This window comes from Pristiophorus japonicus, chromosome 18 (assembly GCF_044704955.1).
Source record: "Pristiophorus japonicus isolate sPriJap1 chromosome 18, sPriJap1.hap1, whole genome shotgun sequence".
NCBI classification, from domain to species: domain Eukaryota; kingdom Metazoa; phylum Chordata; class Chondrichthyes; family Pristiophoridae; genus Pristiophorus; species Pristiophorus japonicus.
The window spans coordinates 89,623,716-89,645,398 of NC_091994.1; the positions used below are offsets into that span (position 1 = coordinate 89,623,716).

The window sequence follows — 21,683 nt, forward strand, 5'->3', positions numbered from 1 at the left end:
CAATCAACGGCAGAGGGATATTTTTGCCGGACCCCTATAGTAACCACGTCCCATAGCGAACCTGTGCCCTGGACATTCCGTAGCACTGCTGTGATGTGGTGGCCCGTATTTTTGTTAACTCTTCGGGGTTCAGTATTACGCCTGATGTTCCCTGATCCCAAATCTGGGTTAGCCATTCTGACAATGATTCCCCGGGTTTTTGGTGAAATCGAGACCCTATTTCTTGTAACTCACTAGTGGTGAAGTCACGCACCCCTCTAGTGGTTACCGGCTGTTCCCCAGCTTGCTGTTTCGTCTTATTTGTCATAAGGGGTCTAGCTTCCGTGCTCGGAGCGTATGGGGGAGGGACTTTAGTTTCCTCCCGTTCCCCCCCTCTCCATCTGTCCACTCATATTCTGAGTCAGAGGAGTACCAGATGTCTCCGTCCCAACGAGCCGGATCCCAAGTGGGTCCAGCTACCAATGCATGTACCTTTGACCCATCCATCTGTAATTTCCGTCGTCTGGCTTTCGTTTTATTTTGTATTGTCGCCAGACGGCATATTCAAGTTTCTAATTGTTCATTGGCTTTATCCGCCCGTTCTTGTGCAGTGCGGACTGCTTCAGTCAGAGTCGAGTTTTGACTTTCCAAGACCTTAACAGCTTTTTTTAACTGTAGGTTTTCTGCCTCACTTTCCTTCAGTTGTTTACACATTGCATTTAATGCTGTCAACAAAATCCATCCCATTTGTGGGGGACTACTTTTCTCCTGTGGGAAGCCTGCTTCCTCCAGGAGAGACAGTACCGCGTGGGGTACGGATCTATCTTTGCTCTGTTCCAATAACTGCGTATCCCAATGTTGCGGGGGTCCAAACCGGGCTAGCACATTGGCAAGAGAGCCAAAACCCTCATCCATTGTGCTCCATCCTGGTATTCTATACTTCTCTCCCGCAGGAGGAGACTGCTTCTTGTCTTTTCTCTTAAACATTTTACCAGACCCTGCCGACTACGCCAAAATGTTTAGGATCGATAATAATAGATCCAGGTTCGGGATCTGGATGAATGTTAAATAAGAGACAAGACAAATGAAGTAAAGATAAAACACCGTTTACTGAGAGAAAAGAAACATAATACAATTTACGAAGAAAAGAGAAGTATGATAAGATGCAACAAAGCTCACAGCCTTCGGCCCGTCGGGAACTCCACAACGATGGCTGGTCAGGAGCCTTGGGGGTCCCGACACCGCTCGCGAATCACGGTCCAAGGTGAAGTTCAAAGAACTACTGGACAGTTCCGTTCCTTTATACTATTGAACAAACATGGGTGCATGTGGCTTATGGCCAACTCCTAATCTGTAAGGCCCCAGCTGTTCTTCCACAAAGCATGAGACCTCGAGGCACCGACTGTCCCATAAACAAGATGGTGTGCGCCTCAAGTTCTCTCTCTCTCTCTCTCTCTCTCTGCATCAACAACATTCCACGAGGCATGAAGCAGAAAACACACTGTAAATGTCAGAATATCAGAATTAACCCTATGTGATTAACCCTATACAATACAGAACTCTCAAATAGCAATGAGGTTATCACTACCGCAATCCCCCAAAGAGTGTCCCCTACCTCCTCATCTATATTTTGTCCCTCAGCAACTTTATCTGTAAGCACATGGTGTGTTTTCACATGTATGCAAATAATACTCAGCTCCATTTCTCCGTCACTTCTCTGGATCCCTTGACTACCTCAATGGTGTAACACTTCCTGTCTGGCAGCATCTTGGATAAGTCATAACTTCCTCCAGCTCAACATCATCATCATCATAGGCAGTCCCTTGGAATTGAGGAAGACTTATTTCCACTCTTAGCACATGAGTTCTTAGGTGGCTGTACAGTCCAATACGAGAACTCCAGTCTCTGTCACAGGTGGGACAGATAGTCGTTGAGGGAAAGGGTGGGCAGGGAGTCTGGTTTGCTGCATGCTCCTTCCCGCTGCCTGCGTTTGATTTCTGCATGCTCTCGCCGACGATACTCGAGGAGCTCAGCGCCCTCCCGAATGCATTCCTCCACTTAGGGCGGTCTATAGCCAGGGACTCCCAGGTGTCAGTGAGGATGTCGCACCTTATCAGGGAGGCTTTGAGGGTGTCCTGGTAACGTTTCCTCTACCCGCCTTTGGCTCGTTTGCCGTGGACGAGTTCCGAGTAAAGCGCTTGCTTTGGGAGTCTCGTGTCTGGTATGCGAACAATGTGGCCTGCCCAGCGGAGCTGATCAAATGTGGTCAGTGCTTCAATGCTGGGGATGTTGGCCTGGATGAGGACGCTAATGTTTGAGAGTCTGTCCTCCCAGGGAATTTGCAGGATCTTGTGGAGACATCGCTGATGGTGTTTCTCCAGTGACTTGAGGTGTCTACTGTACATGGTCCACGTCTCTGAGCCATACAGGAGGGCGGGTATTACTATGGCCCTGTAGACCATGAGCTTGATGACAGTTTTGAGGGACTGGTCTTCAAACACTCTTTTCCTCAGGCAGCCGAAGGCTGCACTGGCGTACTGGAGGCAGTGTTGGATCTCGTCGTCAATGCCTGCTCTTGTTTATAGGAGGCTCCCGATATATGGGAAGCGGTCCACATTGTCCAGAGCCACGCTGTGGATCTTGATGTCTGGGGGGCAGTGCTGTGTGGGGAGGACAGGCTGGTGGAGGACCTTTGTCTTAATAATGTTTAGCGTAAGGCCCATGCTTTCATACGCCTTGGTAAATACGTCGACTATATCCTGGAGTTCAGCCTCTGTGTGTGCACAGACGCAGACGTGTACTGTAGCTCGACGACAGAGGTTGGAGTGGTCTTGGACCTGGCCTGGAGTTGGCGAAGGTTGAACAGCTTCCCACTGATTCAGTAGTTTAGGTCCGCTCCAGCGGGGAGCTTATCAACTGTGAGGTGGAGCATGGCAGCGAGAAAGATTGAAAAGAGGGTTGGGACGATGATGCAGCCCTGCTTGACCCTGGTCCAGCTCAACAACAGAAAATCAAAGCCATCTTCTTCGACCTCCGTCATAAACTCCACTCCCTTCCCTGGCCACTCTCTCAGGCCGAATCAGACCATTCATAATCTCAGCATTCTGTTCAACCCAGGCTTGAGCTTCAGGCATCACAGTTATCCATCACCAAGACTGCTCACATCCACTTGAACATCATTGCCCACGTTCACCACCTATCTCAGCCCTTCCACTGCTGAGACCCTTTCTCACCTCCAGACTTGACTATTCCAATACTCCACTCACTAACCTCCTATCTCCAGCTCTTCCACACACATTCTGTCCCACCTGAAATGCCTTGTGCCCATCATATAGTCCTTGCTGGCCCTGCACTCAGTATCCCCCAATGTATCACATTTAAAGTTCTTGTCCTGATTAATAAAACCTTGCTGACCTTATCTGTGCAATCTCCTCCAGTCCCATAATCCTCTTAAAATTGCCCTATCCTCTGATTCCAGATTTATATGCATCCCCTCTCCCTTTGCCTAGCCATTCACAGCCAAGCATTCAGTCACCTTTGTTCTATTCGACGCCCTTTCTAAATCTTTTCACCTTTCTGTCCACCTGCAAAAACATCCTCAAGACCCATTTCTTTGACTAAGCTTATGGTCGCCCCTGCTAAGCTCTCCCTTCCAGCTCAGCTCTCTTTGATTACACCCGTTTGTGAAGCACCGCAGGACATTTTCTTATTTGTTGAAGGTGCTATGTGAATGCAATTTGTTATCAGAAACATAGAAACATAGAAAATAGGTGCAGGAGTAGGCCATTCGGCCCTTCTAGCCTGCACCACCATTCAATGAGTTCATGTTGTTAAATGACCAGTTAATCTGTTTTGACTGAGGAAGGAATGTTATCCAACATACTGGAGAATTCCTTGCTCTTCAGAATAGTACCATGGGATCTTTAACATCTACCTAAACAGGCAGACTGGGGCCTAGGCACAACACCAAGTACATGATATGAAAGTGCTTGATGTGGGAGTGCAGAGGGAGCTTTACTCTGTATCTAACTCCTGCTTTACCTGGGAGAGCTTGCTGGCTACCTGAAATGAAACATAGTTCCATTACCCACCACTAACAAATCTCCTCTTGCTAAACACAAAACGTTATTTTAAAAGAAGGAATGTTACATTCCCAGTGGTATTTTCTGGTGGTCTCGCTAAAGCTAGAATGTGGTTAACATGCATTATTGGAGCATTTTTGTCGGAAAACAATGTAACAAACCACATCGGTCGTTAAACAGCGATTCTTCCTGTAAGATCAAGTTGAGAAATGTTAAAGCCATTAACTTTCTGGATGACATGTAGACGGAGGCTGCATTAAGGCGGTGGTGAGGATTAGGCCAGGAGCTGATATCAAAGCAGCAGGCTCTAGTGCACATTCCAACCGCGAGGATCAGGACTGGTCCCGGACCTTGCATTTCCTCCAGGGCGCGTTTCCGCTCCTTGCAGCTGTTGCACTTTTAATTATCCGTCCTCCTTTGACAAATCCATTCAGGTTGTACACAGTCCCGAGGGGCGGAGGGGGGCATCACATCAGGGATTGGTAATACCAGAGGACTCTCAGACTTGTTACATCTGTCACAAAGTAACTTTCAGCACCGCCCACTGCAAGTGGGTTTTAGGAATAAGACCAGATGGGCTGCAGCAGAATGTAAGAATGTATCCCAGTTACACTGCGCTGTTAGAGTGATGATTCCGTGTTATATATATTAACAGTGATTCTGGATTATACAACGCACTAAACTGGAGGAATCTCAACCGCAGCCCCCAGCCCCAGAAAACGATTTAATTCAAGCAATCTGGAAACACATTGATGCGTTTTGGAGGAGAAATTATTCAGCGCTGTGTTGGTTCCAAGCAAAGAAGGATCAAGTGTTTCCCTCAACCGGAGATACATGCAGCCTCTTCACATTCCCAGTCTAACCGCTTGCTTCTTTTTGCTAGATTCTTGCCCTTCCTCTTGCAGTGCGGCCTCTGGGATCAACAGCGACTGGCCGAATAACTCGTCTTCATCCGCGAGCCGAGCCGGTGAGTTCCAGCAGGGTATTCAACTGGGAGGGGCGTCACAACTGCGCCCAATCCTGTCCTCATCCAACTCCCACTTATGCACGGTTTCCAGCAGGAGTCATTCTCCAGTGGTCAGGAATGGGAACACTGGCTCGTTCCCCCACCCTTTAGTGAATTGTAATACCACCCACTAGAGCGCCAAGAACTCTTAATCCGGTTCTGCTCACATGTCGTAGACTTGGCGCTTACATCTATAGGTTGCTTTCTAATAGGTTGCAAAGAAACCAGAGCAGACCGAAGGCGGCAGAAATTATCAAATGTTATTGTAATCTCACTCCATACGGACGGGGAAATGCAGAGCAGTTTCTTGCAGTAAAGGCCGATGGGCTTTAAGAATCATCAGTACTGGAAGGTAATCGAATCTGAGAACCACGGATTGATTCTACAAGAAGCAATAATTTACCTTATAAATGTTTGTGAGTTTTTTTTAACACTCCGATTATGGACTCCATCAGTATCCAGTTAATACTGGTTGTGATTTTCAAATTCGCTTAACCTGATATAGTCATTCACCTCCTGTTGTAGAACCCGTCTGAGTTTCGTTCTATAGAATCAATGGAATGAATGTGTTCTGCAATGGGTGAGCGATCCGATCGCTCTATTACTGCCCAGGCGGCGAAGTTGAATATTACCCCCACTATTTATGGTAGAACATACAGACGAGACAGGCTCCAGGTTCTGAGTTAGCTGATCGAACTCGGTTGTCAGGAGGAATGCTACAACTAGTCTCCGAGCCCTGGGTGCAGAGCAGGGTTCCCACTCCAGACCGCCAACCCGTGACTGCTGCTGGAAGTGTGGGGTGTGCTTATAGGGCGAGGAGCGGATTGGATTCTGCTGTTGTGTCCTCTATAGTCTAATAGCCTATTGACGCCCACTGTCCAGGCACACGTATGTCGAATGGTCACTTGGTCGAAGTACTAAAGGGCATCTGACAGCAGAAAAATCAACACTCTCAGTGAGGGAAAAACTGAAAAAGGAGAAAAGCCATATTTGAATTCCTGTTAAGTCGAGTGCAATTTTGTACTAGATTCAAGAGCATTAACTTTGGTAAGTGGAATACATTTTACAATTTGACTTTAAATAAGGACTCTCTGAGCGAGCTGCAATCTACAGATTCCTGTCAGTCGGGAGTTAAATGCACAGCAGTGATGTTCTACTTTCATTTGTCTTCATATTTAATTTTGCTAACTGCAGCATGTTAAATCATTCTGACCTGTGGAACTTATCCCATTGTTTAGTGAGCAAAATCCCTGAGCAGTAACAGTAGCTCCTCACATCTCTGGCACTTGGCTTCAAATACAGCCTAGAGTTACAGGATGAAAGCCCGCTCTATCTGCGGCTGGCTTTAAGGGTCCTACCTCTTCTCAGCCCAATTCTAGTGGATATGGGCCCACAACACAAAACTGAAGCTAATTCAATGTTAACGGGCAATCTAGCAGGATTAGTGTCGGAACTAGAAATCGTCAAGTTGATACATTAGAGTACACCTTTGAGATTGGGGCTGAGGCACATCGATGGGGCAATGTACAGGGAGCTTTACTCTGCATCTAACCCATGCTGCCCCTTACTTGTTAATGCTTGATGGGGTAGTGTACAGGGAGCGTTACAATGCATTTAACCCACTCTGCGCCTCACCACAGAATGCTTGATGGGGCTGTGTCGAGAAAGCTTTACTCTGGACCTCATTTGGGAGTGCCCGATACTGGCACTGGTCCCAGATATAGAAAACGGCCCATTCCCCAGCACTGACATCCCTCACTTTGATGAATATAATAGTTGACTGAACTTAAAATGTGAATTTAAGCGGTTGTTATGAATCCATTCAATGATTGTTTTGTCGTCTCCCACCGCCCCCGGCCCAGCTGAGAAATGCCCTGGTCAGGAGCCTGCCAGCAACTCCTGGTCACAAGGCTGCAGGAACATGTGGCCTGGGTGACCTGCTCGGTGTTCTTTCCCACTGAATCTGTCGGTGATGGCACGACGGAGATTGGGAACCCACCCGCTCAGAAATCGCGGCCTCGCACCCTGCTTCGTATCGCTTCCCGTGGCCGCTGCAACAGCCTGAGCCACCTCTGCCCATTCGGCTTTGTAAACTGCGCCGTGTTTGATTCAGCCGGCGATTCCCCTCCGTGCCCAGCCCGATTCCATAATGGTTCGCAGTGGGCACTGGCTGAGAGATCCCGCCTGAAGCGAACTTGGCCAAAGGGCATCATTAACCTGCTGAAAAGCAGAGAATCTGTTTGAGGGCGGGGGAGGCTAGGGTTAAATGTAGGTGTCCGACACACTATCACCGTGCCTTCCCCAGCCCAGGTACAGGGCAGGGAGGGAGTGACTGCCCCCTGACTTTGGGTAGCTTGTGTCCCCATTGGAGAGCGCGGCTCCCAGCCCTCGCCTCCTTAATTTTAGGGAAAAACTTTATACCGATTTTCTAGCTTGAATCTGAGATTGAGAGCAGCGGGTTCCTGCTCTGCCACTTTCAGTACAAACAGCCTCTATATCCGAAGGAGCTTCCCCCCCACCTGTAATAAGGGCGATCCCAACACTGGACAAAGTTTTGCAGATTAAAAGGTAAAACAAAACCCTGTCAGTTTAAAAGTTTCTGCTGGTGTGGGAAGGGGCTGTGGCTGCGAGCAGCCCCCACCCCCCACACTCGCGGTGTCGGCAGACGGTGAGCGGCGGCGGGTGAGTCTGCGCTCGTATCCCGGCGGTGCCTCGCCGTGTGTCGGGTTATTGGAGCCGATTGTCGGCTCCCCGGGCGTTGTTGGAGCTGGGGGCTGGGGGCTGGCGGGTCAGACCCCCGGGACCCTGGGTCCGTCCGGGGAGGGCAGCGGGCGGAGCTGCACCGAGCTCCGGGACTCCTGGTCAACCCCGGGTCCCGGCCCCCGGAGGCTGGACGGGCGGCCGCTCCCTGTCGGGCTCTCCGGAATCCCCCGGGAACACGGCCGCTGACAGCCCGGGAGTGGGCGGGAGGTGAGCGGGGGCTGGAGTTAATGTCCGCGGGGGAACGTGAGCAGGATCCGGGCTCAAAACGGGAGAAATTCAGAGCAAAGACCGCTAGTCACCCCCCCCCCTCCCGTTCCCCCTCATCTCCCTCCTCCTGTTCCCCCTCAACCCTCCTCCCGTTTCCCCTCATCCCCTCTCCCTCACCCTCCTCACCCCCGCTCCCATTCCCCCTCAACCACCTCCCGTTCCCCCTCATCTCCCTCCTCCCGTTCCCCCTCACCCCCTCCCGTTCCCCCTCATCTCCCTCCTCCCGTTCCCCCTCACCCCCTCCCATTCCCCCTCCTCCCGTTCCCCCTCATCTCCCTCCTCCCGTTCCCCCTCATCTCCCTCCTCCCGTTCCCCCTCATCTCCCTCCTCCCGTTCCCCCTCACCCGCCCTCCCGTTCCCCCTCATCTCCCTCCCTTCATCTCCCTCCTCCCGTTCCCCCTCATCCCCTCTCCCTCACCCCCCTCACCCGCCCTCCCGTTCCCCCTCCTCCCGTTCCCCCTCATCTCCCTCCTCCCGTTCCCCCTCACCCGCCCTCCCGTTCCCCCTCATCTCCCTCCCTTCATCTCCCTCCTCCCGTTCCCCCTCATCCCCTCTCCCTCACCCCCCTCACCCGCCCTCCCGTTCCCCCTCATCCCGTTCCCCCTCATCTCCCTGCTCCCGTTCCCCCTCATCTCCCTCCTCCCGTTCCCCCTCACCCGCCCTCCCGTTCCCCCTCACCCCCTCTCGTTCCCCCTCACCCCCTCTCCCTCACCCCTCCTCCCGTTCCCCCTCATGCCTCCCATTCCCCCCCCCCCTCATTCTCCTTCTCCCTCTCCTTCTCCCGTTTACCCTCCTGGGGGGCTTTCTGCGACAGGAACCCGGGACTTCACTCGGGCTGTGCCATAAACTCTAAACAGTTCCAGATCCGAGATTAAAGTGATCAAAGATCAGGAATATTTAAATAATCGAGGTTTCAATTTGGGGGGGGGGGGGGGTATCACCCATAAATTCTTCATTTTTAAGGATGTTCAATGTGGATTTCTTAAATGGCAGAAAAATGCAGGTTTCTGACACACTCGACAGTTGAACATATATTTGAAGTTACTGGATTCTGATGTCCTGAGTCTGCCGTTAGTACAAACCCCGGCACTTCTGCAGTGTTACAACCCGCATTAATGATATTGATGCCTGTCTATTTCCCGGGAGCAATGTCAGTTTCTGATGTGAAGATTCTATGATAAACTCCAAATTTCCTTCTTGTCCCAAGATTTTAATTCTCTTTTTTTGTTTCCTATTTCATTCTACAATCCGTTTATTTATTGAGATTTAAGTTAAATTTGAACTGTTTTCCACGAACACTTTCCTTTTTGCATCGGGTACATTGTTGGTTAAACTTCCTTTTGTGAAACCCCAAGCTCTCTATGTAAACCATAAAGTAAACCAGGACCAAGCTACGGACCCGGATCTGGGGGTTAAAGCCCGGATCGTTCTGTGCTCCGCAAACACATGCCCGTGTCTCAAAGGGTGGCGTTTATAAAAATACATTTCACTCCAAAACAATGCCCCTCTCCCGACGAATGCTCCGGTAATCTTCAGACAGATGAGGTAACCCCTGTGTGTGTGTGTGTGGTGGGTGTAAGCGGGGTGTATAAATTGGGCTGGGTTATTTTTAAAATAAAATCTGCTCCCTTCGAAGGACCACGTTCGGATTTGTTAACCGTTCTGTTTTTAAAGCGGTTAAAATCTGTTCCAAGCACCGTTCTCAGTCACCTGGTCCCCCGGGGGGATGGGTCGGGTCTCTGGACACCTGCCCAGGGTTTAGTGCCTGGGTGACCGGGGAGCAGGGCATGAGCCTTCGCCCGACTGTTTGATCAATCCGGATTTGGATAATGTTGTTTTCGGCTATCACAAACTTCTGCTTCTTGTTAGCGCTGAACTCCTGAAAGTAGAAAGTGAGATGTATGAACACAATGGCTAAAAATCCATTCACATTTGTCACAAGTCTCCAAAGTCTGATTTGGATTTTTTTGTAACATGGATTCGACTCCCAGTTTGAAAAGAAACAGACACCAAAGAGGAAGACAGGTTTTGTGCCGATCGTGTCGAGCTGTTATGAACTTGGTTTTTAATGTTAGAGATGGCCGTCCAGCCCATTATCTCCAACAACATCGGTAGTTGTTGAGTCTCTCATTCTTTTAGCTTGGGTTCCCGAGGCTGTTAGTAAACTACCAAATAAACAAACACATTCAAACACCTCGGCTGCATTAATACATTTGCACCATTTTCCCCTCCTGGTTTAGACCCAGGTTTGCCCCTTTCTGCTACTTTGCTAAAGTTGATTGTACTTTTCATACTTTGTTTTTATTTTTAGGGACCTTTTGTAAGAATTCCCATTTTTACTTTTGTTTTCAAAAATCTCTCACGTATTTCTTGTCATAATTTTTAAAAATCCAATAACATATCAAAACAGCGAATTGTTTCAGATCTTGATCTGGCTTGCCTGTCTTCAATCAACTTTAGCAGCCGCCTGACTGACCAGATTTGAGAGGGGTTTTTGAGACCATTTCTCTGGTTTAAAAACGTGACTGAGGCCATCTGCTGGACTCTGATTGTATTGCCCATCTTCTGACTTGTTCTCAGCAGGTTTAATAGAGAGATCCTTAGTAACGAAAATATCTCGAATGTGTAACTCAGCCGCGTGTGGACAAGATGATCTCGCCCTGTGGACCCATCAAACGGTCGGATAACACATGTTGATAGTGCCAGTTTTCCAGCATCACCTGAGCCCATTTCCTTTTTTTGAGCAGTAGGATCTTAAACGTTGAGACCTCCGCAGCTAGTGTCTTAGTGTAACTTCCCCTCCTTATTCTAATTCTCATTCCTTAGGTAAGCGATGAGACATTCGACATCCGTCCATAGTTAGTGCTGGGTCTTGAGATCTGCCTATGCTGGCCTCTTGGGAGGGGGGGCGGGGGGTGGCGGGGGCGGTGGAGGGATGATCTTTGGAGCCTTTCCAATGGTGGGAAGATGAGTCAAAAATTCCTGAGATGGGAAACTGCCTTCCCAACCAGTGCTGCTGCCTGGATACCAGACTCATACAATCATAGCAACTTACAACACAGAAGGAGAGCATTCGGCCCATCGTGTCTATGAAGGCTCTTGTGTTTAGTCTCACAACCCCGCTTTTTGTCTGTGCCCCCTGTAAGTTGCCCATCCTGAAGTACCTAGCCAACTCCTTTTTAAAATTATCAGCTTCCACTACCTTCTCAGGTAAAGCATTCCAGAAAACGACAACTCTCTGAGTGAACAAATGTCTCCTCATCCCCCCTCTAGATCTTTTGCCAATGATTTTAAATCTCTGACCTCTGATTATTACCGTGGGTGTGATTACCAAGTCATCGCCCCAACCCCCTTCTCAATTTTCCTCGCTGCCATGCTCCACCTCACAGTCAACAGTCGGAGTAAAACTAAACTACAGAACCAGTGGGAACCTGTTCAACTTTCGTCGTCTCCAGGACAGGTCCAAGACCACCCCAACCTCTGTCATCGAGGTACAGTACGCGGACGATGCCTGCGTCTGTGCACATACAGAGGCTGCGCTCCAGGACATAGTCAACGTATTTACTGAGGCGTACGAAAGCATGGGCCTTACGCTAAACATCCGTAAGACAAAGGTCCTCCACCAACCTGTCCTCGCCGCACAGCACTGCCCCCCCAGTCATCAAGATCCATGGCATGGCCCTGGACAATGTGGACCATTTCCCATGCCTCGTGAGCCTCTTATCAACAAGAGCAGACACTGACGATGAGATTCAACACCGCCACCAGTGCGCCAGTGCAGCCTGAGGAAGAGTGTTTGAAGACCAGGCCCTCAAATCTACTACTAAGCTCATGGGCTACAGGGCTGTAGTAATACCCGCCCTCCTGTATGGCTCAGAGACATGGACCATGTACAGTAGACACCTCAAGTCACTGGAGAAATACCACCAATGATGTCTCCGCAAGATCCTACAAATCCCCTGGGAGGACAGACGCACCAACGTTAGCGTCCTCGACCAGGCCAACATCCCCAGCATTGAAGCACTGACCACACTTGATCAGCTTCGCTGGGCAGGCCACATTGTTCGCATACCAGACATGAGACTCCCAAAGCAAGCGCTCTACTCAGATCTCCTTCACGGCAAACGAGCCAAAGGTGGGCAGCGGAAACGTTACAAGGACACCCGCAAAGCCTCCATGGAAAAGTGCAACATTCCCACTGACACCTGGGAGTCCCTGACCAAAGACTAAGTGGAGGAAGTGCATCCGGGAGGGCGCTGAGCACCTCGAGTCTCATCGCCGAGAGCATGCAGAAATCAAGCGCAGGAGGCGGAAAGAGCGTGCGGCAAACCAGTCCCACCCACCCCTTCCCTCAACGACTATCTGTCCCACCTGTGACAGAGTCTGTGGCTCTCGTATTGGACTGTCCAACCATCTAAGTTCTCATTTTTAGAGTGGAAGCAAGTCTTCCTCGATTCCAAGGGACTACCTATGATGATGATTACCAAGTAGACAGAATAAGGGAGAGTCAGGAACTCTGGTGAATTCAGTGTGGGATATACAGTTGTGGAATATACACATGGAAAAAAGCTGGAGGTGAAGGTATAAAACGAAAGCAATACAAAACCTACAGGAGGCAAAAATATCGTGACTTGTGTCTAAAATGCACTGTTGGTGTATGCTCCAATCCCTGGTCTCCCTCCGCCTCCCACCCCACAACACAACGGTGGCCATTGATCTGCATTTTGACACAATCTGACACTTTCAGCTCTTCAGGATGAGGTACCGAGCACAGCTTTGAGTTGAGTTTGTTAGAATATGACTGGGTGTAGTTGTTTCAATAATATTCAAAGTCAGGCTGAATTTGATTCTTAAATAAAAATGTTGCATTCAAAGCTTGTGTACTGAAACACTGTGCCACGGGACAGTCGTTGGCAGATTTGCGCCCCTGGCTCTCCATGGAGAGATAGCGATGACGGAGAGCTGAGGAAACACAGGCTGCTGTCTTGCTGCTCTCTGAGGCTGGTAACGGAGAAACATTGGTGTACCTTTTCTACCCCTCCCCCAACTGGGAATGGTGCCTCGAGAGGTCTGCAGAGGGGAACAAATAAACTGAAAATGGGAGGGGGACAAACTGCATGGACAGTCATTTAAAAAGTTGTGATTGGTGCTTTTGGGTTCTGGCTGAGATGATCCCGCAATGGCGTTGGTGTCACAACCTTCAGCTGCCTCGTCCCTGCTCTTTGGAGCTCTCTCCCTCAACCTGTCTGCCTGCCTGCTTCTTTCTCCATGTGTAAAGCCCTCCTCTGAGGTGCCAAGGGAGCGCCGCACTGTCGGAGGTGAGACGTTAAACCGAGACCACATCTGCCCCCTCAGATGGATGTAAAAGATCCCATGGCACTATTTCGAAGAAGAGCAGGGAAGTTATCCCCAGTGTTCTGGTCAATATTTATCCCTCAATCAGCATAACAAAATCAGTTTATCTGGTCATTATCACATTGCTGTTTGTGGGAGCTTGCTGTGTGCAAATAGGCTGCTGCGTCTCCCACATTACAACAGTGACTACACTCCAAAAGTACTTCATTGGCTGTAAAGCGCTTTGAGACGTCTCGTGGTCGTGAAAGGCGCTATATAAATGCAAGCCTTTCTTTTTCTTTTATTTCTTCTCAAACCCCTTCTTTTCACAAAAGCTTTTATCACCTCTCCTAACTCTTCTAGTACTGTTCAGTATCCCTTTCTCCTCTGTGAAGCACCTCGAGATGTTCTCTATGTTAAAGCTGCTATATAAGTGTAAGTTTATGAACTGCATTGCTCGCCTGGGCTGAGGGCTTGGCTTATCTAGGCTAGAAACAATGGCAGTTGGCAACTACTGTTTATTTTGGAAATCATCTTGTGAACACTCGCCCTGCTCCTCTCCACCCCACCAGTGGCAGCCGTGCCTTCACGCTGTCAAATTTTGTTTGATATCGCTGCTGTGAAGCACCCAGGGACGTTTTACTATGTTAAAGGTGCTATATAAATGCAAGTTGTTGTTGCACTCCCCTCTGCCTCTCTTTTAAGATTTTCCGTCAAACCCATATCTTTGGCTAAGATTTAATCGCCCCTCCTCATATCTCCTCTGGCTTAGAATCCATTTTTTGATCACGCTTCTAGGAAGCACTTTGGGGCATTTTTCTACATAAAAGGCACTATATAAATGTAAGATATTGATGCTGCTGCCTTTAGGGGAGCCTTTCAAACCCTTTCCTGATGTTGTTGGCTCCGCCGGGGGCATTAGCAGCACTGCTGCCGCGGAACCTGGGCCAGAGTGGCACCAGGGTTGTAATTTGAGGAGGTGATAGACTTTAAATAAGGAAACCCAACGATGGAACATTGGTTGCTCCTGCTGCGCACACAAAAACTCCTGTTTTTTTAAACTAGAAGAAAGGCCTGAAATCCAGGGTTGAGCTGCAGTTGTGTAGCTGCACTCCCAAACTATCCAAGACTTTGGCTGCAGTACAACTACAAACTAGTTCGATGTATGAGTCACGTCCCAGTGGGTGACTCATGATATAGTCCTGTGGTTGCCCGATCCAATCCGGACTGAACTGGCCCCTTGGCGGCAAAAGCTGGCGCAATCAGAATGTCCAGCTCGTCTGTGGGAGCTGGGATAACTGACCAGGGTCTTGGGAGGTGTTCCTAATTCTTGCACTGTTTGGGCAGGGCCCCTGGATGTTCAGCTAACATGTGGACGCCAGCTTTGGAGACAAAACTACTTCGCGTTTGGACCCTCCTCCTTTAACAAGTTTGGATGCAGTGTTGTACAGATTTGGATAAAACAAATGTAGTTAATTGAGACACCACCAGGTCACACGCTGTGCTGGAATCAAACTTGACAGCATACAGATTGAGGCTCATCCCAGCAGGCTCGCTGAGCATGGGACTGAGCCAAACAGCTATGATCAACACAAATACTTGCAATTAAAATATGTCGATGCAAAAAGAACACTTTTTTTATACAAGATTTGTAAGGAGAAATATTGTTTTAACGTGAATTTTTAAACAGATTGAAGCTTTGGGTCAGTCCCCAATTTATGGTAAAATATGCAGGCAAATTACATTTTAATAACCAGTACACGAAATGTACAACAATGTAAACTGCAGAAAATGAAGTGTGTCAGGACCTGATCTCACCGACTGGTAAATGGTTCTGATTATACAGTTTCATATTGTTCAATTGCTATATCCCAGTTCTGTGCTTTGAGTTGATATCCAGTGTTCGGGTGATACCTGTTTGCAAAACATTTATTTAACCAGCATTCTGAGGTCAGGCAGCAGTCTGACTCTCGGGAGGTACGGAAGTAATTTCCAGTTTAAGCAGCACGCTGCCTCAGGACACAAGACAGGAGTCGCTCACATTAATCCAGCTGGAAATAGAAAGTAACTCTCAGCGAGAATTGCGGCACCAGTTCAGAATCTATAACCTGAGTATGGGTTGGGCCTCCGTGAGGGACAGTCGAGCTGCAATCTGCAACACAGCTCCATGGAGTTAGCTACACCACAACTATCCCAAATGTAGGAATTTATCTGAGTGGACACACTGGTATCTGGAATCTTCTGATTTTCCTACAACTGTAAGATTGTAACACAATTTGATTGTATTTGGAAAGTTTGACTGTTTTAATCTCACCCAGTACAAGCTCAGAACATGCATGTTTATTGCCCAATAGTCATCCTGATTTTGGTTTAGACAGCCTGCTTTTAAGTAGGCTGTTTCAAAATTTCAAAACCTGATACCGAAAGTTTGCTTATTTAAAAGAATCAAAGTCAATTTTCCTTTATTTATGACATGGTAGCATTAATTATTAATTTGGATTTTTGATGAATTTCAAAGCAAACATTAGGCCTCAAGCCCTGCGCCCTGACCCTTCCCCTGTCCATTTGGGCCTTGCATAAGATGGCAGCTCCCTGCTGCCTCACTCTCAGTACTGATCAAACAGTCAAAGCGCCTCACTGTTGCAAACCTCATTTTCACTTGGACACATCAGTGGCCCCACACTGGAGAGCCCCGAAGTAGCAGCTTTCGCATTTCCTCTATCAATTTACGTTTTCTCCTCTCTGTGTCTTTCCAACCCATTCTCCAAACTGGAAGATGGCTCAGTAGTATGCACAGCCCTCAAGTCTGCTGAAGATCACCTGGATTATTCCATACCAGAAGTCCATGTAAGATCCTCCACATGGAGTGGGATGATTTGATCGGATAACCTCTGCTGTTTGAATGTGCTGTGAATCTCCAATGAAGGCATCTCTTGCATATGGGTGGGGAGCGTCCTCTTACTCAGCTCACGATGGCCAACGAGAATAGAGGCAATTGCAGTTTGGAGTATGGAGGAGATGTTTGGCCATGCAGCTGGATGTCTTGGGGCTCCCTCAGCAACAGACAGATGACAGAGTAATAAGAACATAACTTAAGAAATAGGAGCAGGAGTAGGCCATTTGGCCCTTTGAGCCTGCTCCACCATTCAATAAGATCATGGCTGATCTACCTCAACTCCATCTTCCCGCACTATCCCCATATCCCTTAATTCCCCAAAATTTATCGACCTCTGTCTTGAATATACTCAACAACGAATGAGCATCCACAGCCCTCTGGGGTAGATAATTCCAAAGATTCACAACCCTTTGAGTGAAGACATTTCTCCACATCAGTCTGAAATGGCCTATCCCTTATTCTGAGACTGTGATCCCATGTTCTAGACTCTCCAGCCAAGGGAATGGAGATGGACAGCTGTCGAAAGTTTGGGACCTTTGGGAACCTAATCATGCTCTTTTAAGTGAAACTCGTTCTTTAAATGCTCTCTGGCTCCAGTCATTGTGAGGAAATGAATGAAAATGGGTGGGGAGGAATAATAATCCCTCCGTTCCTTGCATCAGGATTGGCCTAGCCTTTGATTTTTGCCCCTCCCTATATCATGACTGAGATCAGACACTTGTAGACAATAACACGAATGGATCTCATTCTTCGCATGCTCTTTCATCCCTGATCTTTGCTCCATCTCTCACCCCTCTCTTGGGTTCCGGCCCATTTCCTGACTGAGAAGGCAGTCAGGTGACCAGTTTCTATCTCTTCAGTACAAGCCTCTAGGAAGAGGCTCCCTGGGTCCCTGATCCGTGCTGGGTGCTCCTCCAGTGGCTGGGGAACATGAGGGGGTAGAAATTCTGTCACTTCGCACCCCTGAAAGGGGTCGGAACAGGGGTGCTAAAGTGGTTGGAGACACGAACGCTGGCATTCGCGCCGCTCGGCACATTCAGTGTGTTGGTGCCAGCGGCCCCGACCCCTTTAGCATCCCGGTTTTGACAGCGCTATGATTTCTGTTTCACGCTGACCCCATAGCCTGGGAAAGCGGGCGGTCTGAGCTGTTTCGGCGGCGGTGAGGGAAGGAATGACTACACGAGGTAAGTGTGATTGTTTTTTGTTATTTTGTTTTTGTGTTTTATTTTTATGTGGGGTGAGCAAAGTATTGGGGATGGGATTTTTTCCGATTTTTTTTTTCCAGGGAGGCCTCTCTTACGGTGCTTTGAAGCCAGCTCTTTAGCAACGAATTTTCAGTTGCTCAGCTGACCTAGCACCCTAAGAGAGGTGTGGAACGCCTCCACTCTCAAGACCCAGCTGCTCAATTTTGTAGCTGCAGACGCAAACCATTTCCCGGCGCAAAATTTACCGCCCCGCCGCCATTAGCACCCTAAGTAGCCTCCAACCGAATTTCCAACCCTAGGAGTTTATTATATGGGACCCTTGAAGGGCAAACTCTGCTCAATTGCAACAATGTTTCCAGTGACTGTAAATGTTACGTCTGTTCGATGGTATTTTACCGTCTGTTGCAGTGCTGTAAATGGAGCATACAAACAGGAACTGGCTCTCATCATTGGCAGTCCCAGGTGAAGGGCTCAGGCCTATAGTGCAGGACATTACCAAAACTGAAAAGAATAGGGGAGTAGATGAGGTAAACCAGGAGGAGGTGATTAGTTGACACCAAGCTTGAGTTTCAAAAGCCTATAAATTGTACGAGGAAGGGAAGATTGAGGGAGGTGAAGGATTCCCCAATTTTGAGTTCCAGGGAAAGAATGTAGGAGTCAGTAAGATGTCTTGATTTCAACACAGTGAGGATGCAGGGAGCACAAAGATTGTGTAGGTCGGGGTAGTTGAATCTTCAGAGGAACAAAAGAGGAAATGGTTAATTTATTAGGATAAGTAAATTGGTGAGGCAGGCCTGTAAGTGACTAGTACTGCATGGTGAGGATCAGGTTTGCCTTGTGTTGTTCATGGTTTATCTCCCAGTAATACTTCACTCCCAGTCTTGTAGGAACAGGAGTAGACCATTCAGCCCTTCGAGCCTGTTCCACTACTCAATTTGATCATGATCTGTACCTCCACTCCATTGAAGAATTCTCAGCCAGCAAGGCAGGTTCAGTTCCCAGATTTTTTTGAATTATTGATTTAACTTCAAATATTTGGGTGACTGCACTGATGAAGGTGACGGATGTTGTGCTGTGGAACTTGTCGGTGTTATGGTTGGATTACATGACGCGTGCTGGGGAGGGCTTCTTGTTGTAGTCTTTGAGGTGCTATGGGTGGGACCCTATGGGGTAGATTTTAACCGTTGGGTAGCGGAGTGCCAGCGCACTGCCTGGTCGCTCGATAGTGCCAGCGAGAGGCCCGGTCCATTTTGAGGGCCAAGCCTCATTAACATATGAACAGCAAGATCCACACGTGAACGGGTGTGCTGATGCAGTTCAATATTGGACTCCCCAAAGGCCAATCTGGCCTGGTAAAGGGTAGGGCCATGTGGAAGGTGGCTGCAAATGTGGAGAAGACCTTGGGGTGGCAGCGGTCCACAGTGTTCTTGTGGAGGTACAGCTCTGCGCCTCCTGCCTCCATAAAAATAATTGTAGCACTTTATTAGGCCTCCTGCTCTTCTGCCAGGTCTTACTGAACAGACTGTCCATAGCTGACGCTCTGCCCAATGGTCTGCTGAATTGGCATTGTAGTCTGAACGTCATGGGACCCCCAATTTGCATAGATTAATGAGGCGACCCACCTAATTCAGGTGGGCATCTCAGCCACCCAACAGAACGACCCAGGAACAATGACGGTGAAACGGGATGGTAAATCCAAACACCTCCATTTTAATTCTACTGTCCCTTTTCTGCCTGGTGGAGAGAATTAAAGTTTCCCCCATGTGTCTTATATCTGAGTAAAGAGTATCTGCTATAAGTAGTTTCAAATGGAAAGTATATTCCAGTCATGGTCCAGGGTGGTGTGCATTGATTCCATTCATGGCCCAGGGTGGTGTGCATTGATTCCATTCATGGCCCAGGGTGGTGTGCATTGATTCCATTCATGGCCCAGGGTGGTGTGCATTGATTCCATTCATGGCCCAGGGTGGTGTGCATTGATTCCATTCATGGCCCAGGGTGGTGTGCATTGATTCCATTCATGGCCCAGGGTGGTGTGCATTGATTCCATTCATGGCCCAGGGTGGTGTGCATTGATTCCATTCATGGCCCAGGGTGGTGTGCATTGGTTCCATTCATGGCCCAGGGTGGTGTGCATTGATTCCATTCATGGCCCAGGGTGGTGTGCATTGATTCCATTCATGGCCCAGGGTGGTGTGCATTGATTCCATTCATGGCCCAGGGTGGTGTGCTTTGAGAGGATAGAAAATTTTGACATGGGCGGCATTTTATTTGCCTGGGGCTCTCTCATAGTTTGTAAAGTAGGAAGTAATGAGAAAGTGAACATTTAAAAAAAATCCATTTGGAGCTTCACTAAATGACACAGTACAACATATGTTGCCATGGAAAGGTCTGTGGGCATTTAGGTTTTCTTTTCTAATTAGAAGTGAGGTTGGATTGGACCTCAGGCACACAGAGGAGTGGGTGTGGTGTGTCGATGCAGACGTGGCATGGGTTCCCCTCAGTGATGCTCCACATGCCAGACTGAGATGACCCCGTACTTCATGGGATATGATGGACCTGGAGAGGAAGCACAGATGTAACCCGGTATGAAGAATTGGAAGGGGCATTAAGGGTAATTCTGGGAACTGGTGAAGGGGGTGTAATCCATACCAAACATACTCAGGGAAAGTTCCCCTTTTTCCCTCCAGTTTGTGGGGTTGGGTGGAAATGTTTGTATGGAGGGCAACAGGCCAGGGTTTACATAGGATTACACTCAGAATTTTACAGAACAGAAACAGGCCATTTGGCCCAACAGGTCTATGCCAGTCTTTATGCTCCACATAGGCCTCCTCCCACCATACTTCATCTAACCGTAACATATCCTTCTATTCCTTTCCCCCCACATATACTTATCATGTCCCTCGAAATGCTTCTATGCAATTCACCTCAACCACTCCCTTTGGTAGCGAGTTCCACATTCTCACCATTCTCTGGATAAAGAAGTTCCTCCTGAATTCCCTAATGGATTTATTAGTGACGATCATATACCATATATACTCGCGTATCCTACGATCTCACGTATCATGCGACCCCTAAATTTTCGTCCCCAAAACATGATTTTATCATATATCTCATGTATCATACGAGTCACTTTTTTGAGATACCAGATGCCACTAGGCTAGGCTTTTAAACAAATTTAACAAGTACCCAACACGTAACAAGTACCCTAACACATAACAACGATCGAATACAGACCTTAACAACCGAATCATGAAACATCGAGTGGATTCTGTTGTGAAAGCTGTTCGCGAATCGAACACCGATATAGCAATCATTCCAGCTGGCTTGACTAGCGTCGTTCAGCCACTTGACGTATCCATTAATAAGCCATTTAAAGACAATATAAGAAAGAAATGGAATGAGTGGATGATGGAAGGAGAGAAATCATTTACGAAGGGAGGGAATATGAAGGCTCCGGATTTGCCTCTACTGTGTTTGCGGGTAAAAGAAGCATGGGCTGAGATAGATGGAGATTTGATTGTTAAAGCCTCTAATAATGCAGCAAACTTCAGAGGGAGTTGTGGGTGGCGATCTCTAGACCACAGCAAAGATACAGTACAAGTGACAATAGAGGCTGCAATCCAGCCCAGGAGATACTTGCCGAGATTCAGCGTGGATACGGTCTGCTTAACAGCCTAACAGCCTAATCTTGGCCAGCACTTCACACCCGCAAATTTTGTATCTCGCGTATCATGCGAACCCCCAAATTTAGGTTACAATTTAGGTCTTCAAAAGTCGCATTATACGCGAGTATATACGGTATTTATGGCCCCTAGTTTTGGACTCTCCACAAGTGGAAACATATTTTCCAAGCCTACCCTATCAAATGCCTTCAGAATTGTTAAAAAAAAAGCTCTATCAGGTCATCTTTCAGTCTTCTCTCTCCTGGAGAAAAGATTGTAAAGATGGATGAATATCCTGGAGTTCGTTTTATTTTTATTGGGGATTAGGGAATATTTGTGCAGAACATTCCCTCAGGAGTTAGGTGTGGGGATGGAGGCAAAGTAGGGGGGCACATAGAAACCATGATCAGCTAGATTGTACACGCCCTGTGTTGGCTTGTGTGAATCTCTGATGTTGCTGAGGCATCAGGCAGACAGAGGGGTGAA

General features: G+C 48.2%; 1 protein-coding gene across 5 annotated transcripts in view; it reads left to right on the forward strand.

Moving 5' to 3' along the window:
- Positions 1-5,295: 5,295 nt before the first annotated feature.
- nbl1 (NBL1, DAN family BMP antagonist) overlaps positions 5,296-21,683 on the forward strand; it is a 29,133-nt gene continuing 12,745 nt past the window's right edge. The window contains exon 1 of one of the 5 annotated variants that reach the window (XM_070860952.1): positions 5,296-5,419. The gene's annotated coding sequence lies outside the window, so the exon portion shown is untranslated. Of the gene's footprint in view, positions 5,420-5,493; positions 6,115-7,582; positions 7,636-7,733; positions 7,750-17,174; positions 17,512-21,683 lie in introns of those variants that run through there. The other 4 variants (XM_070860948.1, XM_070860955.1, XM_070860954.1 and 1 more) reach the window with 4 other exon arrangements.